Source organism: Hipposideros armiger, unplaced genomic scaffold (assembly GCF_001890085.2).
Source record: "Hipposideros armiger isolate ML-2016 unplaced genomic scaffold, ASM189008v1 scaffold_258, whole genome shotgun sequence".
In the NCBI taxonomy this organism is placed as follows: domain Eukaryota; kingdom Metazoa; phylum Chordata; class Mammalia; order Chiroptera; family Hipposideridae; genus Hipposideros; species Hipposideros armiger.
Window position 1 is genome coordinate 1 of NW_017731608.1, and position 20,918 is coordinate 20,918.

The window sequence follows — 20,918 nt, forward strand, 5'->3', positions numbered from 1 at the left end:
TGGTTAGCACGCAGAGCTCAGTGCTCATAACACCAAGGTTGCCAGTTCGATCCCCACATGGGCCACTGAGCTGTGCCCTCCACAACTAGATTGAAACAACTACTTGACTTGGAGCTGATGGGTCCTGGAAAAACACACTGTTTCCCAATAACAATAATAATAAAAAAAAAATCTCTGAGTCTTGGTAACCACACTCTCAAAATGAGTTAACAGTGTCATGCATTTGTCAAGCAAACCACTGCAAATTCAGCACAAGCCACAGAATAACGAGGGAATGGCCTGTACCTAGGGGAGTCACGCCATCCTTGCAATTGTGCATTCGGTTCTGAGTGCAGGATTACAGGTGGGATGCAGACAATACAGAGAGTGTTCAGACAGTTAAACTGACCCATGTAAGGGACAGTAGAGGAAACTAGAGCTGTTGGCCAAGAGAAGGAAAGACACGGGTCTGCGGGGTTATCTCTTCAAAGATTCAAAAGACACTTCTAAAGCAACATTTACAAAACTGATCCTATCACCCACCCCAACTCTAAGATATGGCTTCCTCCTTCTGTCCACCCCTTTCTCCATGCTAACACCATTCCCAAGCCCCCCTAGTTGCTCAAGCCAGAAACCTGAGCATCAACTTGAGTCCCCTTAGTCACCACCCTGTCGACTCCACCTCCTAAATTGTCTTGACTCTCTCACTGTTCCCTCCACCCCTGCTGCTTCTGCTCTGGTTACACCACCTTCCTCCCCACCTGCACCATTCCAGCCTGCCTCTCTGCACCTCCTCCTGTGGCACTGAGGCCAGCCTCTAGGAAACCAGAGTCATCTATAGCCACCACCTACCTCAATCACAGACTCCCACTGACCTCAGGCCATAGTCTAAATCTTCAGCATCACGAAGGCCTTGCCTCCAGGGCTACCATGGACAGGTGTCCAGGTGGTTCCCCATACAAGGGGTCCAGCCAAGGTGAGGTGTTGGTTAAACTTCAGGCTGCCCTACACTTGCCTAGCAGTACCTTTTTCCAATCCATCAAGGGCACCTCTACTTGTCAAGCTGGGCTATCTCCACCTAGTGGGGGAGGGCATGCTTCCCTAATGTGCACAGAGTCACTGATAGACACCCATCAGTTCAAAAGGAGAAATGGGGTATGGTATGGGCTGAGATCATGGGCTTTGGAACGGACAGACGTGGGATCAAATCCTGACCCTGCTACTCACTGGTTGTGTTAACTTCAGAAAGTAACTTCTGCTCTGAGTATCAGTTTCTTTGTTTGTAACATGAGGCTAATAATGGTGACCTCAGAGAGCAGTTGTGAGAAGGAAATGATATTACATAGGAAGCACCCTTAGCACAATGCCTGAGACACGGTAGGTGCTCATTAGCCTTGGCTATTGCTGTTATTGTTGCTGTTGTTCAGTTGGAGTCCCATCGTGTCACCCCTCCCTCCACACTGGCCCCTCCATGGCAGTGGCCTTGTTACCCTTACCAATCCACCTCCCTGCTCCTCTGTCCCACCCTTCCCTGGTTCATGGCCCAGGCTTCACTGGATGCTTCTGCCATGACAGAGGCTGTCATGATAGTAAATGCTCAGTAAATATTTGCTGTCTGAATGTATTTGTGGTTGGATGAATGAAGAAAGCTTCCATGAATAGCACCCAGGGACAACCTGGCTTTTATCCAGTGTCTTAGAATCTCTCCACTCCCTGGCTACAGTTCCAAAAAGATGAACCCCAGAGAGCTGGGGCCTAGGCATTAGCAGGTAGGAAAACCACTAAAGTAATTACTGGGCAATTCAGACAATGTAGTTTGTTGGAAAAAGGCACAGGCTTTTCAGTTAGAGATCGATGCTCAAATCCTGCCTCAGTTGGGTGACTGGGTGGGCCAAATTTCCTCTCCAATTTCAGTCTCCTCATCTGACCGTCATGACAATAACAATGATGACCACTTTCATGGAAGTGTTGTGCAGATTAAAGGAGATATTTCATACAGTTGTCTTGAAGCACAGAAGATGCCCTACAAATGGGGTTATATTTTTCTGATAGGCCTTATGATGCTGCAGTAACAAACAACCGCCAAATCTCGGTGGCTGACAAGCACAGAGACAAATTTCTCACTCATACTATATGTTCATCACAGGTCAACCAGGGTCTCTCCCGGTGTCATTCTCGGAACCCCAGGCTAACGGAGCAGCCACCGTCTCTCACACTCCTGGTTGCAATGGGAACCATTGCAGAGGGAATATTCTATAAAACCTTGTATCTACAACTAAATGGTCTAGCCTGGAAGTGACCCGAATCACTTCAGCTCACAATTCACTGGTCAGAATAGCCACATGCCCCCACCCAAAGACAAGGGGTCCAGGACATACACTCATACCATGTGCTCAGAAAACAGAGAGGTAGATGTATTTGGAGAACAGCACTCATGACCACCACAGTTATTCATCTCCATCTTGACTTCTTCAGCAGTAAGACAGGATTCATTGCCTCTGCCCCGTACTTAACTGGAAGTTGGGATGACCCCTGAGTCCAAGCAGACTGCTGAGTGTTGAGGTCTCCCAGGGTCCCTGAGCTCAAATCTGCTCTTCTAAAGCCTCCTGGGTCCTCTGCAAAGCTGGGCTGCTGGGACTCAGGGAGAGGACAGTGGGGATCTCCGGTGGGGCCAGGGGATGGTGAAGGCCTCATTCTTCAACTTTCAGGCCCAGAGAGGCTGGGCCAAAACCTTCAAAGAGTCCTTCTGTTGAGGCCCACCAGACAGTAAAAGTGAACAAAATGGCAAAGCAGGGTTACAGAACTCATGGCCTTTTTTAAATGTTTGCTTTTAGCTAATTAATGCTTTGCCATCTACCCACAGTCCAGTGACTGATAGAAAACCTCATTGCAAAATAACTCTGAAAGTCTAAATGTGATGCCCTTTGTGGGCACAAGACCTCCTCTGAGGAGAAGGGGGGAAGGACCTTGGTTTTCAGACACCTTGGAAGGTTTCCCCATGAGCTTTGTCTTGCAGGAAGCTTGCCGCAGCTTCAATCTGGTGGTTATGGGGTCAGTTCAGCCCTCAGGGCAACATCGTTTTATGTCCAAAGCCTGGAACTGTTCAGCCTGAACAGGGCACGCAGCTGTGACTAAAAATGTCCTAAAGTCTCCCCATGGAGTCTCTTACCAGGCCCGTCATTTCCCCTCATTAACCAAGTCAGTCATTCCTTTGGGGTAAGGCTCCCAATTTCAGTGTCAGGAGGGGAGCCTGATAACAGAGAAGGGTAGAAAGAGAGATAGGCTGGGACCTGCAGTGGGCCCCAGAAATCCTTGACACTTTAGGTAGAATTAGCAAACTGTAAAAACTCCTGGCCACCCTGAAGAATCTGGAGCCAGATGTAGAGGCGTCTTTGCAGGGACTGAGTCTCTGGGCTCCATCTTGTTTTTCTATCTTCTGCCTCTCCCCTTCACTCTTCGCTCTAGCTGCCCCCTCCACTGAGGCTTCTGCTAGTTCCCCTTGCTCCAGGTGTATCTAGTCAGCTGCAGCCACACACAGAAACACCATTCATTCATTCATTCATTCACTAATTTATTCAAATTGATTCAAACTTTATCAAACATTTATTGATTGCTGACTGCATACCCGGCATTGCACTGGGCCCTGGAGCCTCATCTATAACCATGAACAGGACAGATATGGTCCTTACCTTCACAGACCTTTCAGTCTCGTGAGGGGCAAGACCTTAAAATCACAACTACAACAACCCAATTTTAAAAATAATAATGAGTAAAACATTTGAGCAGACTTCACCAAAGAAAATAAATGGATGGCATGTAGGGAAAAAAAACACGTTAAACATCAGTACTTATTAGGGAAATATAAATTAAAACTACAGTGAGATACTACTACACACCTATTTGAAGGGCTACAACTAAAAAGACTGCACATCCCGAGTGTTGGCGAGGAAGTGGCTGAAGTGGAACCGTCATACGATGCTGGCAGGCGTGGGAAGTGGTACAGCCACTTCGGCAAACAGTTTGGCAACTTCTCAAAAAGCGAAATATACACCTATTACATGATCCAACCATTCCACTCCCATTTACCGAGAGAAATAAAAACATACGTCCATACAAAGACCTGTACACGAATCTTAATTGCAGCTTCATGTGTAATAGCGAAAACTTGGAATCAACCCAGGTATCCATCAACATGTAAATGATACACAAATCGTGATACATCCAGACAATGAAATTTCACTCTGCAATAAAAAACAATGACTAATGCACACAACAGTGTAGATAAATCTCAAAATCATTATGCTGCGTGAAAGAAGCCAGACGAAAGTGCATATACCATAGGATAGTCCAGTTAGTCTAGAAAATAGAAGCCAGAAAGCGGATCAGTTGTTGACTAGATGGGGGTGAGGGTTGTTTTGGAGGGAGGAATCATAGAAGATCATGAAGTAACTGTTTAGGGAAAACAGGTATGCTCATTAGTTTGATTATAGTGATGGTTTAAAGAGTGAAAATATACGTCAAAATTTATCAGATTTTATACTTTAAACATATGCAGGCCAATAAAGCTGTGTGTGTGTGTGGTATATATGGTGTGTGTGTGTGTGGTGAATGTGTGGGCACACACACACGTGCAGACCTGCGTGATGACAGCATCGAATGTTTAGCAGATCTTGGTGCTCAGAGTATGGTCTGTGAAATAAGACAACCTAGGTTTCCGTCCTGCTTCCATTACTTTTAGATATTTGACCTTGGGGACATTATTTAAAAAAAAGTCTCTGTGCCTCAGTTTCACCATCTGTAAGTGGGGGCAAGGACAGTGCCTCTGTCGACACATTGCTATGAGGATTTTATTAGGCAATCCATTAAAAGCTTTTTCTAACAGCGCTTGGCACATAGTGAGCACTCAATAAACTTTAGCTGTTATTATTTCGCTAATGCTGACAGAATTCCCCAAAGGACTTCTGAGCTGGGCAAGGATTTCAAGGTAATTGGACTCAGGGTGCTGTCTATCATATTTGTTCTACAAATAAATCAAGAACAAGGTATGACCTCAGACTGGAAAGTGACCTCAGAAGGGAGAGAGAGAGAGAGAGAGAGAGAGAGACAGAGAGACAGAGAGAGAGAGAGACAGAGAGAGAGACAGAGAGAGAGAGAGATTGACTAGGATGAAGGGAAGCACAGTCGGGATATATTCAGGAAGCAGCTAGTCTAGAGGCCTTTATTTAGGGAAGGGCAATTATGTGAAAGGGGACAAAGTTACTCCACTTAACTCTTGCTCCAGAGACCAAACAGGGGGAAATGGACTAAAGAAGAGAAGTTCCAGCATTTAGTCAGAGCACGGGAATGGGATGCCTTAACGGGAAGTGAGCTCCCCGTCACTTGCGCTTCCTGTTTTGAGGGGTTGCAAACAGAGGCTGGAGGAGCATCTTTCTCACTCTGCACTGGGGTGGCCAGGATCTCTGAAGTCCCAGTGAGCCACTGAACTGTCGTCTGGTGCGATGGACCCAGAAATGCACTAGATGGGGAAGGGAGAAGGAGCAAAAGAATGAGTGCTAGGAGATGAGGCTGGAAAGGGGCGCTAAACTGCCTGCGGTTGGCCATTAAGTTTCATCCCTTGGATTATAGATTGTCCATTACAGAAATGTAAAGAATGACAGATAGTCCTATCAGTCCTTTTCATTTTAGTATAAATTAGAAACACTAATCATTTCCTCCGTGACAGCTGACTGATGATAGAAGAGGACAGACGATACCAAGTAAAGAGAGAGAAGGACAGAGAGAGTAAAGGGGGCAGGGCTCTGAGGCAAACTTCATTAATCTCAATTTTGCCGAGAACTGGCCCTAACAGCAACCTGAGAGGAAAGAAAAATAAATACTCAGTGGCAAACTTTTTCCATCATTTATTCATTTTGGCAACTGACTGTGGAGTACCAACTATGTACCATGCTGTGTGCAGGGCACTGGGGACACTGGCTGAATCAGACACAGCTCGTCCCCCTAGGCACCCAGGCTCATGGGAGACGGACGTGGAAATCATGGTTCTAAGCCAGCATGACCAGTGTCGTGATAGAAGGACGTGTCCAAGCAGTGGAAGAGCTTTCCCATCAACCAAACCTTTCAAACCAGGCCTTTCTCTCAGAGCCACCCCACCCCCTGGGAGGAATAGATTCATATTGCGCCCATTTATCAGACAGCAAAACAGAGGCCCAAAGAGTTTGAGCAACCTTCTCGGGATACAGCAGTTAGAACTAGAACAACTGGTCCCAGAACTGGGCCCCTTCTCCCAAACAAACACATGTTCCTTGAGGTTGGTTCCCAGAACACCCCAGCCCACAGGCCTCCCCTTTGGGGGGTCAGCTTGCTTGCTTCCCTCCTTCCTTCCTCTGCTCCCTCTCCAGGGCAAGGAAGACTGACGATGACTGTCATGGTAAGGGCCTGTCTAGGGCTCCGGGCAGTTGGATAATTAGTCTGAGAGAAACCATCTGCTTCAGGCCCCTGGGGGGCTTGGCATGCTGGGGCAGCACAGTTGTTGCCGACTGGCCATGCAGGCAGCTCTCACAGCAGAGTCCCTACGTGCAAAGGGTTTAAACATCTCTGGCCATGAGAAGGTCTGGCCACCTCCCAGCAGCAGGGCCTTGGATGAGGTGCTAGAGTTTTGGTCAGGTCTTTATTTCCTTGTTTGGATGCTCTATTTTCTCGGGGCCCTGGGGCAGAGCTGCAGGGATGGGAGCAGTTGGGTGGGAGGGTAAGCAAAGGCCAAGGTCAATCATTCAATTGCAGAGAGGGGAGAGACCTAGGCCTGTACCACATGGGCCCTTCCTCCCTGCAGATGGCAAAAGGAGACCCAGGGAAAGGAGGAGAGGGGGCCCGAGCCCCACAGCGAGAAGCCATCTTCAAAGATCATCTCATTCCTTGCTGAGGAACAGGAGAGGGAGTTGGGGATGGGGGTAGGAGTGGTCAGGCAGCCAAGCCCTCCCCTCATAAGGAAATCCTACCTTCCCACACAAAGAATTTTACCCACAGGACCTTGTCTTATCTTGGCAACCTCTAAGGTTGGTGTTATTATCTCCAGTGTACCAATGAGGACACTAGGACACAGAGTGGTTGAGTAACTTGCCCAGGGCCACCCAGCTATCAAACGGAGTGAGGCTTTGCATTTAGGTCTATCTGAATTCGTAGCCCTGCTCTCACCCACCCAAGAGGCTGTGCAGAGCAGTGGGAAGCACTCGAGCACCAGGCCTGGACTGCTGTCTGGCTTCAAACCCAGCTCTGTCACTTACAAGCTGTGTGAACTTGGGCAAATGGCTTTTCTGAGCCTCACTTATCCCCCCCTTGAAAATGGGGATAATAGTAGCCACTTCATTGTGAAGATTAAATGCATTGAAATGGGTAAAGGACTTGGAGTTGTGCCTGGAACAGAGCAAGTCCTTGAAAAATGTGAGCTGCTATTACCACAGCCTGTTTTCAACACAACAGCCAGGGGAATCCTTTGAAAACAATAAGTCTGATCATGTCACTCCCCTGTTTAAAACACTCCAATGGCTTCTCCTACACCCGGAACAAAGGCTCAAGCCCTAACCATGGCCTCTGACTGGCTTCCATCACCTACTTGGTCTCACCTCCCATCCCTGACATGGCAGGCTCCTGCCTCAGGGCCTTTGCACTTATTCTTCCCGCTGCCTGAACACTCTGCCTCCAGGTAGCAGCATGGCTCCTCTTCAAGCGTGTGCTCCAATGTAATCTCCATGAAGTCTGTCTTGACACCCTCTTCAGAATTGTCACCACCACGTGATTCCCTGTTTGATCTTATCTACAGCACTTCTCCTTGCCAGCACTGACTCAGAAAAATATTGGGTTGTTGGAAAAGTCATGACACATTTTTGCAACAAAAAACGTAGGAAAAAATATGTCATGACTTTTCCGACAACCCGATAGTTTGCTATTCAGTTAGTTATTATTACTACTATGTCATCTTTCTCCCCACACTGGAAAACAGCCCATGAAAGCAGGGATATTTGTTTATCCTGCTCTCTGCTGTGTCTCCACCCTGGAACATTGGTTGGCACAAAGTGATACCCCAGAAAATATGCGTTGAATGAATGAAAGAATGAGTTGACGACATCTACCTGCCTCCACACTCAAAAGCCAGGAGCCAAACACCAAGTAGACCAAGTCCAAAGGGCCAGAGGCAGGCCTGGAGGGGAGCAGAGCCAGGAGGTTGAACAAAACAAGGAAAGGACAGAGAAAGGGCCCCCCCCCCATCACAGCCCTTCTGCAGCCTAAACCCCATATCCAATAGCCAGAATATGGCGGACACCCAAGAAATGTTTGTTGGAAGAATGGCAGGCAAGAGAGAGAGAGGGCCATTTACCAAATGCATACCAGACACTAGAAAAAGAAACAACCAGGATATTCATTCATTCATTCATTCATTCATTCACAGATGAGCCATTGAACATAGACCTGTGCCAGGCACTGTTCTAGGTCTCCAGGACTTACGCTCTGGAGGGGGCAGGGAGGTGTGTCGTTTATGATCCCTGCATTCTCAGATGTCACAATCTTGTGGGCAAGAAAGACACTTGCTCTATATGTTACATATTGATACCACACCCATTTCACCAATGAGGAAACTGAGGCTCAGGGTCTTTAGGTGTCTCGGCTATCAGGTGGCAGAGCCTGACAGCCTAGCACCAGCTGGGTCTGCTTGACTCCAAACTCCCTTCTCCCTCCCAAATGAGTGTCGTTGACGTCTGGTGCTCCAAGGAGGGTGCATCACCAGGACTGGGGCGGCGGGAAGGCAGTTCCAACAGGAGGAATGTCACGGGCAAAGGTGCAGAGGTGGAACCCAAGTGGTCAGTCCAGAGCCAGGGAGAAAGTCACTTGAAGGTGGAGTCGAAGGAAGTGAGATCAGAGAGTAGGAGGGAAGCAGCCGGCAGAGCCTGCAGGCTGATGGCGTCAGCTTTCTCCTCAGGCACTGGGGAGCCAGTGAAGGCTCGTGAGCGCGGGGGCTCCCGAAGGGAAGCCTGGCAGCTTGTGCAGGACTAATGAGAAGGAGGCAGAGCAGCCTGGCAAGGAGGAGGCCTGGCCCGAGGCTGTCACAGCGGTTTTGGAAAGCTGTTGTAAGGGTCAGGGGTGGAGGCGGCCACAGGAGGACGCAGGCACAAGGCCATCGAAGAGGGAGGATTGACAGGACACAGGACATGGAGGCCACTGGAGCCTGGAGGGACAAGGCCCAGACACTTAGTGTCCTTAAGGCAATGTCTCGGATGAAAACCAGAAATCATAAGCTGTTTTGCCCCAATCATTGAAACTGCCCTGAGTCAAAGACAGCTCAAAAAAAAAAAGGAAAAATGCAGAACAAACATTTATGAAGCTCCTGGGCTATGTCAAGGACTGAGTTAGAAACCATGTGTGTACCATCTCCTGTAAGTTTCACCACCATTCTGTGCAGAAGGTGATTTTTTACAACTCTATGAAGGGGTATTTTACATATCATAAAAGCTACCCACCTCAAGGTTGCAGTGCGATGATTTTTAGTAAACTTACCAAGTAGTGAAACCACCATCATCAGTTTTAGAACATTTTCATCACCCCAGAAAGATCCCTGTGTTCATTTATGTTTATCTTATCCTACCCCCTGCCTGCCCCAGGCAGCCACTAACCTACTTTCTGCCTCTGTAGATTTGCTTTTTCTAGACAGCCTGTATAAATAGAATTATACAATATGTGGTCTTTTGTGTCTGGCTTCTTTCACACAGTATATTTCTGAGGCTCATCCATGTTCTAGTTAGTATGCATCAGTAGCTTGTTTCTTTTGAAGGCTGAATAGTATTCCATTGTATGGATATACCATGCTTTGTTTATCTATTTACCAGTCGATAGACATTTGTGTTTTGAATTTGGGCCTGTTATGAATAATGAAGAAGCTGCTATGGACATTCGTGTGCAAGTCTTTGTGTGGACATATGTTTTCATTTCTCTTGAATACATATCTAGGAATGGAACTGCCGGGTCATGTGGAGAGTTTAACTTTTTAAGAAATGTACACAAGGTATTTGTTTCGAGTCAGTCTCAGCCTATCCATAGTGATGCTATCAGCTATCTATGCCAGGTGGTGCTCACCTGGACCTGTACTACTTGTGGCAGCCCCCACAGACATTTTCCCCACCAGAGCCATTGTTGCTGGATAGATCCTTGTGGTTCTCAGGATCGCAGACACACCTCAGCAACCATGGGACTTTGAAAGAACAAGGTTTAATACTCACAGGCCCTGGAGGATACAAGGCATGCCCAGGGCCACACAGTAAGGTCGCAGGGAGGGAGAGAGCATGGAGCTGGGGTTCTGCCTTTATTGGGGTTTGAGGGGAGGGGGCCTAGGGTTTTAAGGGTTTATTTTTTATCAGTGAATTTCAAACATAAGAGCAGGAATTAAACCTGGGGAAGGAAACACAGGGTCACTCCAGCATTCAGTCATGTAGGTCACCCAGGGCTTTCTAAAAGGGGAATTCATGGGTGGGACAGCTTGGCTCTTTATCTAGTTGTGTAGACAGCAATATGTTTATTCAAGATGGATGTCTTTGAAAAGGATGCCTCTTTAATCAAAAGCTTAATGTCAGGTACTTACACTACAATCTTATCATTTTTCATAGGAGGACACTGAAGTTCAGAAAGGTCAAGTAACTTGCCCCATGACACTGGGTCATAGCCAGGTGAGGGAACTAGATTGACCGTAACACAAATCATGTCACTTGGTAGACCTCACTTTTCAAAAGGATCTCCCCCACGGACCTATCTACTGTCACGTGCCTTCAGTCCCACCATTAGCACATCTCTCTGTTGTGTTAAGCATTGCTTCTCTTCTCTCAGGTGAATTGCTGGGCCATGGTGATATGAACATTTCCAAACACCTTTCTGTAAATGATCTTCAGCCTCGAGCCTCGGGCCTGCAAAAGAAGAAGAAAAGGGAGACTTGGGAAGTGGAAAGAGGGCCTGGGAAAGAGGCAGCAGTGGCCTTGGTCACTCCTGTGTTTGTTCCAGCTGGTCTTGTGCCGGATGTGCTCAGTTCCCTTCAATTCACATTCATTGGGCGTCTACCCTAGGCCAGGCCCTGTGCTGGGTATGTAGATGGAGCCAGGACACATCAGACATGATGCTGCTCTTGGAAAGCTCCCAGCCCACTGGGGCAAGTGGATACACCATCCCACACAGAGAGGTGCTGTCTGAGGGTAGACACCCAGCGCTCCGAAAGCCAGAGCAGAGACAGACAAATTCCTGCTGGGGAGATGGGAGATTCTTCCTGGATGAGGTGGCCTTTGAATGGAGCCTTGAAGGATGCTTGGGATTTTGTATGAGGAAGGGCTTTCCAGACAGAGGGTTCAGCATAAGGAAAGGGGGTTCACAGTGCACCTTTAGGCATCTCCCTTCACCTAGAGATTGGAGACCTAGATCAGCGCTTGTACACTCAAATGCCTCGACGGCTTAAATAGACACACAGATAACTGAGTCAGGCTAGATTGGAGATGTCGTGAGCTGGGGCACAAGCATCTTGTCTAAATGGTGGCTGCTATTCAGCTTGAGCCGATTGTCACTGTGTGGGCATATGTACAGGTCCATTATTACCAGACCTTTGATGTTTCAAAAGAAACCAGAAAATCCAACTATTTATGTGAAATATCCAGATTTAGTAGTGCCAGAAATGCATTTCAAATTCTTTAAACTCACATTATAGGCCAGACTTTGTCCGATGGCCTATATGTGCCATCTTTACAACCTCTGACCAATGTGCCATGTCCGGATAAGCCCTGATCTCCCAACCTTCTCTTGGCCTTTCAAGAAGCAGCATCACCAAAGGTCTGCCCCTCCTGCCTCCGCCTCCCTGCTGCTCAAAAGGGATTGGCTGGAGACAAGAACCAATCAGAACACAGAAGCTAGAAGGGGGCGGGAGCTCCTGACAAAGGAGAAATTGGGTGAGCAGTCTTCAAACCCCATCAGCAGGAGAGTGTATGGGATTGATGGATTTTAATTACATCTCATTCTAATCCTTAACATTTATCTAAAAAGTGACAGGGGCGGGCAAGAGGGCGGGTCACGAGCGTGCTCAGCCCCAGGATTGCCATGTGTCTAATTAGAAGTTTTCTCCCTCTTGATCACCTAAAGTCAAATTCATTTACTCTGCTCGAATTGAGGGCTTAATTGGATTCTTGTTTTTCCTCCTCCTATCTTCTCCCCCATCTCCTTTGCCTTCCTCAGCATCTCATTATAAAAGAACATCTGAAGGACCCCCGTTTACGGCTGTTCGTGCCAGCCTGCGGCGGCGGCAGCAGCAACAGCGTTGACCCAGAGTCACAATTATTAATTATTAAGGCAACCGTGATTTAGGCCCTTGTGATGCTGTCTGATGGGCGCACGGGTGGCCCCTGACCAAGTGGGCTTCTTGGTCCACCCAGGCCCGCGGGGCTTTCCTGCCCCTTCCAGTTAGGCCAAGAGGACCCGTGTCCTTTCAATGGGTTGTGCGGCTGAGTGGGCTGAATATCCCTGTTTTGGAAGCAAAGAGGTGAAGAATTGCAATTAGAGGCCGAGCCAGCTACATCTGGGGATGTCATGGAGGCACTAAAACCACTAATTCTTTTGCCAGGTAATGAGATTTCTTTCCTTTTTTGTCGCCTCTCTCTCCCCTTGTCAATTAACGCCAAAGGCAGTAGTTTCTCTCTGGCTGCTGGGTTGGTAATCAGAGAGTGAAGGCAGGAGGTGGCTCCTCACCCACGGGCGCAGTTCCTTCTTCTGCGTCAGACCCTCTGGGAAGCGGAGCAGGTGTAGACGCAGGTGCAGAGATCTGAGCGCAAGTCCTGGCTGTGCGCTGTCCGGAGACAGCGTAATACAGAGCAGAACTGAATTGGAACCCAGCTCAGCCACATACCAGTGGCCTGGGGAATGTAACCTAGCCGTTCTGAGCCACAGTTTCCCCATTGTAACCCAGGGTTAACATAAGGTTGCTATGAAGAGTCTGTGTGCCTGGCATCCACACAGCAGATGGCAGAATGCTGTTGTGTTGCTTTAAGCACTCAGCAAGGCACCTGGCACACAGTAAGTGCTCAATAAATAATAATCACTATTATTATCATTTGCCCTCGAGCAAGTTAGCTAACTTCTCTGGGCTCTGGGCTTCTCCATCTGTGAAGTGGGGACAATCCCTGCCCCCTTCCTTTCTCTTGCTGTGAAAAGCAAATGTGTTCATTCACATTTGGAGAACAGTATCTAGCACAGTTTGGGTTCCCTATAGGTTGGTGATGATTACCCTAGCAGCTCTCTGGTCTCAGGGAAGTCGCTTAACTTCTCCGAACCTTAGTCCCTTCATCTGCAAAAAAATAAAAATAAATAAAAGATTAAAAAATAACACCATCTGTCCTGTCTACTTCCCAGGGTTGTTGTGATAATTAAAAGAGATGGTGTTGATAAAAACATTTGGTGATCTGTAAGGCTCTACAAATGTTAACTGTTAGCATCACGCCATTGACAGGTAATTAGTTGGTAAATAAAGGGAAAGAATAGAGTCTTTTGCATATAAACTGTACTGCTGAGTACCCCAATTGTAGATGAGGGACACTTCTCTTTTTAAAAGCATTCCAGCTAATAAATAAGGAAGGAGTGGTAGGATTAGAATCTCACCATTTTGTGGTCCCTAGTGGATTAATGGATCTAGATATTGAACACCCACAGCTGCTAACATCCCCAAGCTAGAGACGTCACAGGCAGGCATTACGTGCCTCCTGACCGAAACGTGAAACACTGTGAGGTTGTCTTGCTAAAATCGCTGAACTTGAATCTGATCGAGCTTCAAGAACTGTCAATTTGCTGGAAATACAGAGGACAGAGGACTAGATTAGAAGACACCAGTCAAATCCACACTGGGATAACCCGGGTCAGTCATCTGGTTTCTTTTATTTTTTAAAAAAAATGTTATTTTATTTATTTTTTTTAATTGAGAAATTAGGGGAGGGGAACAGTGTTGGGAAATTGGAAAAGGGGACCAGCCAAATTGTTGTTCTTTGGTCTTCGTTGTGGAGGGCGCCAGTCACCATCTGGCTGCCCATCGGCAGCTTGTGGCCTCTAAGCTCAAGGTGCTGTGTTCAATTTTAGTTGCAGGTGGCATAGCCACCATCCCATGTGGGAGTCAAACCAGCAGCCTTGTTGTTAAGGGCGCACGCTCTATCCACTGAGCCACCCGGGCGGCAGCTCAGTTCAAGGTGCCAAGTTCAGTCTTAGTTGCAGGCGAGCGTAGCCCACCATCAAACAGGCAGTCTTGTTGTTAGGAGCACATGCTCTCACCAGCTGAGCCATCCTGCCACCTGTTGGCAGCTCAGCTCGAACGCAGTGTCACTGGTCCATGTGGGAATCGAACCAGTGGCCCTGTTGCTCAGAGCTTGCACTCTTAAGCTAACTCTTAACCAACTGAGCCACTCGGCCAGCCCAAAAAAAATTTTTTTAAGAGAAAGATACAACCATTTGGAAGACAGTTTGGCAGTTTCTTACAAAGCAAAACATACTCTTACCATACGATCCAACAACCATGCTTCTTGGTATTTACCAAAGGCAGTTGAAAATTTATTCCCACACAAAATGTGGGGTACTGAGTGTCCAGACCTTCCCCTCTCACTGTGCCAGAGCAGTACCATTGCTATTGGCCTCGAGGATCCCAGGCTTGAGATGCTGGCTCGGACTTGGTGCTGAATTAAAAGCCTTGGCCCTTCATCCTGGGGAGAGGCAGGGAATGAGTGGGGAAGAGAGGGACCCTCTGTCCCTCCAGCCCCGGGCACTGCAGGAGGACTCCTGGTGGGCTCCATCGCTGACCTGTGCAGTATAACCTAGACCGCATCGTCCCATCTACATGCCAACTCCCAGCCTGGGTGACTGGGTGGAGAGTGAAAAGGACCGACCTTGTCCTTTTGCTAGGCTAGACCTGCTGGCCTCAGGGCAGGAGGACTCTAGGGGGGAAGATACTCCTATCTACTCATTCATGTTCTAAGCTCTGGGGAGACAGCAGTGAGCCAACTCATAAAGATCCCTGCCCTCAATGGGGCTTCTTTTCCAGCAGGAGGGCAGAGCGGGGTTGCAGAAAGTAAACTTTAAACATACAAAGTAAATAATTCATATAGACTATTAGAAGGACACAAGTGCTATGGAATACAGGGAAAGTTGAGCAGGAAAAGGAGATGCAGTATGGGGGTGGAGTGGGATACCTACAACCCCATCTCCCTGCCTTATTCTTCTCCACAGTACTCACCATCATCTAACTGTATTGCTCACTCATTTATTCTTTAACGTCTCCCTCCTCCACTCAACTGGACATTCTGTGGGGTCAGTTTTGTCTGTTTTGTTCACAGCTGTTTCCATGTAAGTGCTCAGTAAGTATTTGTCACACGAATAAAACAGTCTGTGTGGCTGGCATCCCTCCCGATGTCCCCTGCCCTTCCTCTGGGGAGGGGGTTTATTTTGGCAGCTGCTGCCCTGGCCACCCCAGGCACCAGCCAGGAGCCAGATTGGCTGCCCCTCAGCCCCTTTCCCCAGAGAAGGTGAGCGCAGGCTCGTTCCTGTTGGAGATAGAGGCCAGTGTGGAGGGAGGTTCCTGAGTGCTTGACACCAACTCCAGGTACATCCAGAATCCATCCTCTTCTCACTGCCCCCCCCCACCACCACTGTGGTCCAGATGTCATCATCTCGCCCCTGGACTACTAAAGCAGCCACCTCCTGGTGGCTTCTGCCAGCCAGAGCCATCCTGTTAAACATCATTCAGGTCTTCTCACTCCTTTGCTGAAAACCCTCTGGAGGGTCCCATCTCACTCAGGGGGAAAAAAAGAAAAAAAAAGCCAGCGCCCCTTATCTTCGTCCACAGGGCTGATGTGATCTGACCCCTCACATCCCCTACCATCTCTTTCTAGCCTCACTGCCCCTCCTTCCGCATCCTCAACTGTCACTCCTGCCCCACGGCCTTTGCACTTTCTGCCCCCTTGGCCCAGAACTCTGCTCCTACTATCCCCATCGCTGGTCTCTTCTCCGTGTTCAGCTGGCTGGTCAATACTCCATCCTCAGAGAGAGTCCTTCCCTTACCGGCCCACCCCAGACAGCACTCCCTCATCCCTCTCTGTCTTTTCTGGTTTCACTTTTTACCACATGGCTCTTTTCACTTGACATTATCTTATACATTTATTCAATTGCTCATTGTTGGTGCATAAGAATATAAGCATGAGGATAACAATGTCGCTATTTGTTGACCACTGTATGCCCAGGACCTACAACCGTGCCAGGCACATAGTAGGTGCCCAGTAAATTTTTAGTGAGTGAATGTATGAATCAGCCAGACTGTCCATAAGCACTGCACAAAGACAAGTTCCCCCGGGAACAGGGAGGGTGGTTCCGCTTCCTGCTCTACCCTGGCACATTGCAGATAAGCCAAGCCGGGGCTGGGGGCTCAGACCCTAGTCTGGGAAAACATTCAGGAGGTCAGAAGCCCCTGGAATGGGAGTGGACACCATCCTGCTTCCATCTGCTGCTCGAGTAGCCTCCCTGCCCCCTGGCAGGTAGCCAGCTGAGCCGGTGATCTGATTGCAAGAGCTGAGTATGTTTTAGAAAATTTGGAAGCTGCAAGAAAGCACAAATGAAGTGGAACTAAACCATAACCCCATATACATACCCCATGTACATCTTTTTTTTGTAAACAAAATTGAGATCGGGTGGCACATCCTATATTGTGACTTGCTTTATTCTTACCTTTACATTGGGAATATATTCCTGCGCCATTGCTCTTTCTATAATGCCATTTTTAATGGTTATTGTTGCCGTGTATTCTAAAATCAAACAAACCACAGCAGTATATTTAATTATTAGGTTTTGCCTCCCTGACACCAAATACGTGCTACCTTCTCCAAAACCACTTGGACTTCTGAACGACTGGCTATAGATCAGGGGTTCCCATGACCCTTTCCTCAGGTGTGATAATTTGCTAGAACGGCTCACACCACTCCAGAAAATAGCTTACCTATGTTTACTGGTTTAGTATAAAGGGTACAACTCAGGAACGGCCAAGTGAAAGAGCTGGGGGTAGGGTCCTGGGGGGTGGGGTGCGGAGCTTCCATGCCCTCTGTAGGAGTGCCATCTTCCCCGCACCTGATCTGTTCACCAACTGGGAAGCTCTTCAAACCCTATGGTCTAGAGCAGAGGTTCTCAACCTTTCACAGGGGTCGCCTAAGACCATCGGAAAACACATATTTTCGATGGTCTTAGGAACCGAGACACCGCTCCTCTATCCGTCTCCAGGCCCACATGCAGATACGCCCACATACGAGTACCCGGCGACCCCTGTGAAAGGGTCGTTCGACCCCCAAAGGGGTCGCGACCCACAGGTTGAGAACCGTTGATCTAGAAGTGTTTTTTTATATAGAGTTCCATTAGGAGGCGCAATTGCGTAAATCATTGGCCATTGGTGATGAGCGCAATCTCCAGCCCCTCTGCCCTCCACAGAGCTGGGGGTGAGGCTGAATGTTCCAGGATTCTAATCATGGCTTGATCTTCCTGGTGACTAGCCCCCACCTGAAGCTACCTAGGGGCCCCCAAGAGCCTAATTATAACAGCAGGCGTCTCTATCATCCTTATCACTCAGGGAATTACATGGGATTTCAGAGCTCTCTGTCAGGAAGCAGGGACAAAGACTAAATGTCTTCCATGATGCCACATTCACCAACCCCCCATTGTTGCGGTTAGGTGGTTCTGGATGTTTCATTCTTGGAAACGGTGCTGCAGCAAGCATCCTATGGTACACATCCCAATGCTCACTCTGACTGTTTCCTCTGCCACCTCCTTCTCTCGGGACAGAGCTGGGATTCAAGTCCAGGCAGGGGGATGGGGTTGGTGGCCCTATGTGGCGCCTTTTGCTCCAGGCAGCTTTGAGGGGTCTTCAAAGGCCCAGCATGATCCCCTCCCCTCTCCACAGGGCTCCCTCCAGACCGGCATTTTTCAGAGTCAGTGTATCCTATTTGGGGAAGTTTTGACATCCTCAGAAAGCCCTTTTTATGGATTCAAACACATTTGTCCAAAAGCACATAGTGTTTGACATTTTGCACAAATCAGTGTGAAGTCCTGGTCCCCTGCAAGATTTTAAGCAAGTCTGCTCCTCTCTCCGAGTTTCGGTCTCCTCTGTACAATGAGTAGACAAGATGGTCTCAGAGGCCCTTTGGGCCACCACTTCCAGGCAAAGCTCTTGAAGTGCCCTACAGCATGGAAGAGGGTGCAGAGTGTGGTCTCTGACATCTGACAACCTGGATGGGATCCGAGCTTTGCCAGATCCTGTGGGACCTCCAGCAGCTTCCTCGAGCTCTGAAGGGGTTCAGAACATGTGCCACTTTGGCATGTGGGCTATTTTGAGCTGAAGACAATAGAGGCACAGAAGACTCAGAAAAAGGCCCAGGAAGACAATTATCACCAGAGATAACTACAAAGACTGTGGGCTAGGTATGGTAAGCCGGGGTGGGGGGAGCTTGACAGGGCCTAGACATCTAAGACGTCTCTGTATGCCACTGTCTCTGCATGGCATGGCAAACAGTTATTTATCAAACATTTGCTCTTCCCGTCTTCCTGTAAATTGTCTTTCTTCCCTTTGAAGCCTCAGGCCCCTACCCCTCCTTAGCTCAGGATGGCATATAAGCCTTTTTTTCCTGACTGCCTGTGAGTCTCATATTCTTAAGGGGCTCCTATGCATGCATAATTAAATTTGGGATTTTTTTTTCACCCTGTTAATCTGCCTTGTGCTAATTTGAGTAGTAGACCAGCCAAAGAACCTAGCAGTGTAGAAGGATAATTTTTCCTCCCCAACAGCTCTCTGTGCCTCAGTTTCCTCATCCACATAATGAGGATAATAGTAATGAAGATGTGGGAGGAAGACATGAGAAAATCCAGGCGGGCTCCCACCACAGGAAGTGCCTGGCTCACAGCACAGGAAGTGCTTGGGAATCTATTCATGTCGTGATGAGGAGATTGGTCTTTCAGTCTTTATCTCATCAATCACACTGACATTGTCCCTGTCTTACCAATGAGAAAACAGGCTCAGATCTGTGTAAGTCACATGGCCAGGCTTATCCATGCCTCCCACTCCCACTCCAGGACTCTCTGCATCTGGAAGGCAGGCCCCCAGTGGGCGGCCCAACCCATGGTGGCTTCAGGGACAGTGGAGACCCTGTGGCTGAGAGTCAATCCAGTGGTTCCTCTGTGCCCTCCCCACACCCGACCCCCAGGCCCTATGCAGAGGCACCTCTTTCACAGGGTGAGCAGGGGTGGGTCAGAGGAGGGGCAGCAGCAGCCCCTGGCATGTTAACATTGTCAAAAACAATGCCAGGTGCTACTGAGCTCAAGGAGCCAAGGTGACTAATACGCTTGTGTCAGAAAAAAAAAAAAGTGAAATTCAGAGGAGCTTTTTTCTCCCCAAAACAAAGGGTACACAACCCAGCTGGTAGTCCAGGTATGGGCCCAACAGCAGGGGGGTGTGGGAAGGCTGGTGACCCCTGCCCCCAGTGGGCCTCAGCTCGTGGTGGAAGAGCTGGCCAGCCAGGAGATTCAGGCTGCCTTAAGACTCTTTGCTCTGAGTTGCTATGCAGTCAGTGCTATACTGGCTAGCAGAAGAGTCTGGGATCTTTCCACCTCCCCAAGCTCTGCTCTGAGGGTGGAGACACAGGTCATCTCTGTTCCCAGGCCCTCCAGACTGATATGGGTGGGGAGCAGGGAGGAGTTGGGCAAGCACAGTGGCCCATCTCCCCGCCCACCCAGCAATGCTCCCTGCCATCACATGCCCTGGTCTGGGGATTTGGAGCATCCTACATCTCCCAAATCTTTGGTTCCCTCCATTCCCTCCCACACACACACCCAGGCCTCAGTTTTTTTTGTTTTGTTTTGTTTTTTTAGCTGAGCCATCCTGCTACCTGTTGGCAGCTCAGCGGCTGCTCAGCTCGGGCTGGACTCGAACCGCTGTTGCTCAGAGCTCACACTCTTGAGCGAGCTCTTAACCAACTGAGCCACTCGGCCGGCCCCAGGCCTCAGTTTTTGACACTCAAAAGGCAAGACTGTCTACTGACTGGGTCATCCCTCCCCTGCAGCAGCGGAAGTTCTGAGTCCAACTGCCCTATAAAGGAAGAGGAAATGCCAGGGAAGGAAGGAAGGTTAATATTCCCAAAAGAAAAACACCTGGCCGTATAATTTTACATTTATTCTTGTGATCAATTAATCTCTGTCCCCCGTAGGCCATAAATTCCTTGAGGGCAGGCCCCGCCTCTGATTTGGCTCACTGTGGTATTTCTGGCATCTGGGACAGAACCTGACGCACAGGGAAGCCGGAAGACGAAATGAATGAAGAAATGTATTCACCGTCCTTGGGCTCTCTGGGTGAGCTCAGGAAGGACCCCTAGAACCATGGAAATGAGGGGCTGAACCAGATCTGTGGTTGCCAAACTGGGATCTGTGAAAGCAGTTGTGTGGATCCTGATTTTAAGATTTTAAAAAGTCTGATGAAGTCGGTCCCCCACACCCCTCCCCGTGGATGGCCTGCACAAGCTCACCATGTTAACAGTCCCTTTGATTTTGCCCAGAGTCATAGCAACTGTCAGAGACTGTGGTTGGCTGTTCGTGACCTCACAGACCCCAGCTCCAATTCACATGCCCGGTACTGCCAGTCCCTACATTATACTCAATGGGCATGGAAGGTCATTTGCCACCCTGCAAATGTGGGTTTTAGAAGACAAAATAGTGCAGGGAACCCAATGCATAGAGTTACTTGATGATCCATGTGAACTTTGATGGGGCAAAGGTTCAGAACCCCCAGCTCAACAGCTGCTGGAAGTCCCTTCCAGAACCAAGCGCTTCAGGTGAGCACATGTCCAGGCCACTTTCTTCTCAATCCAGAA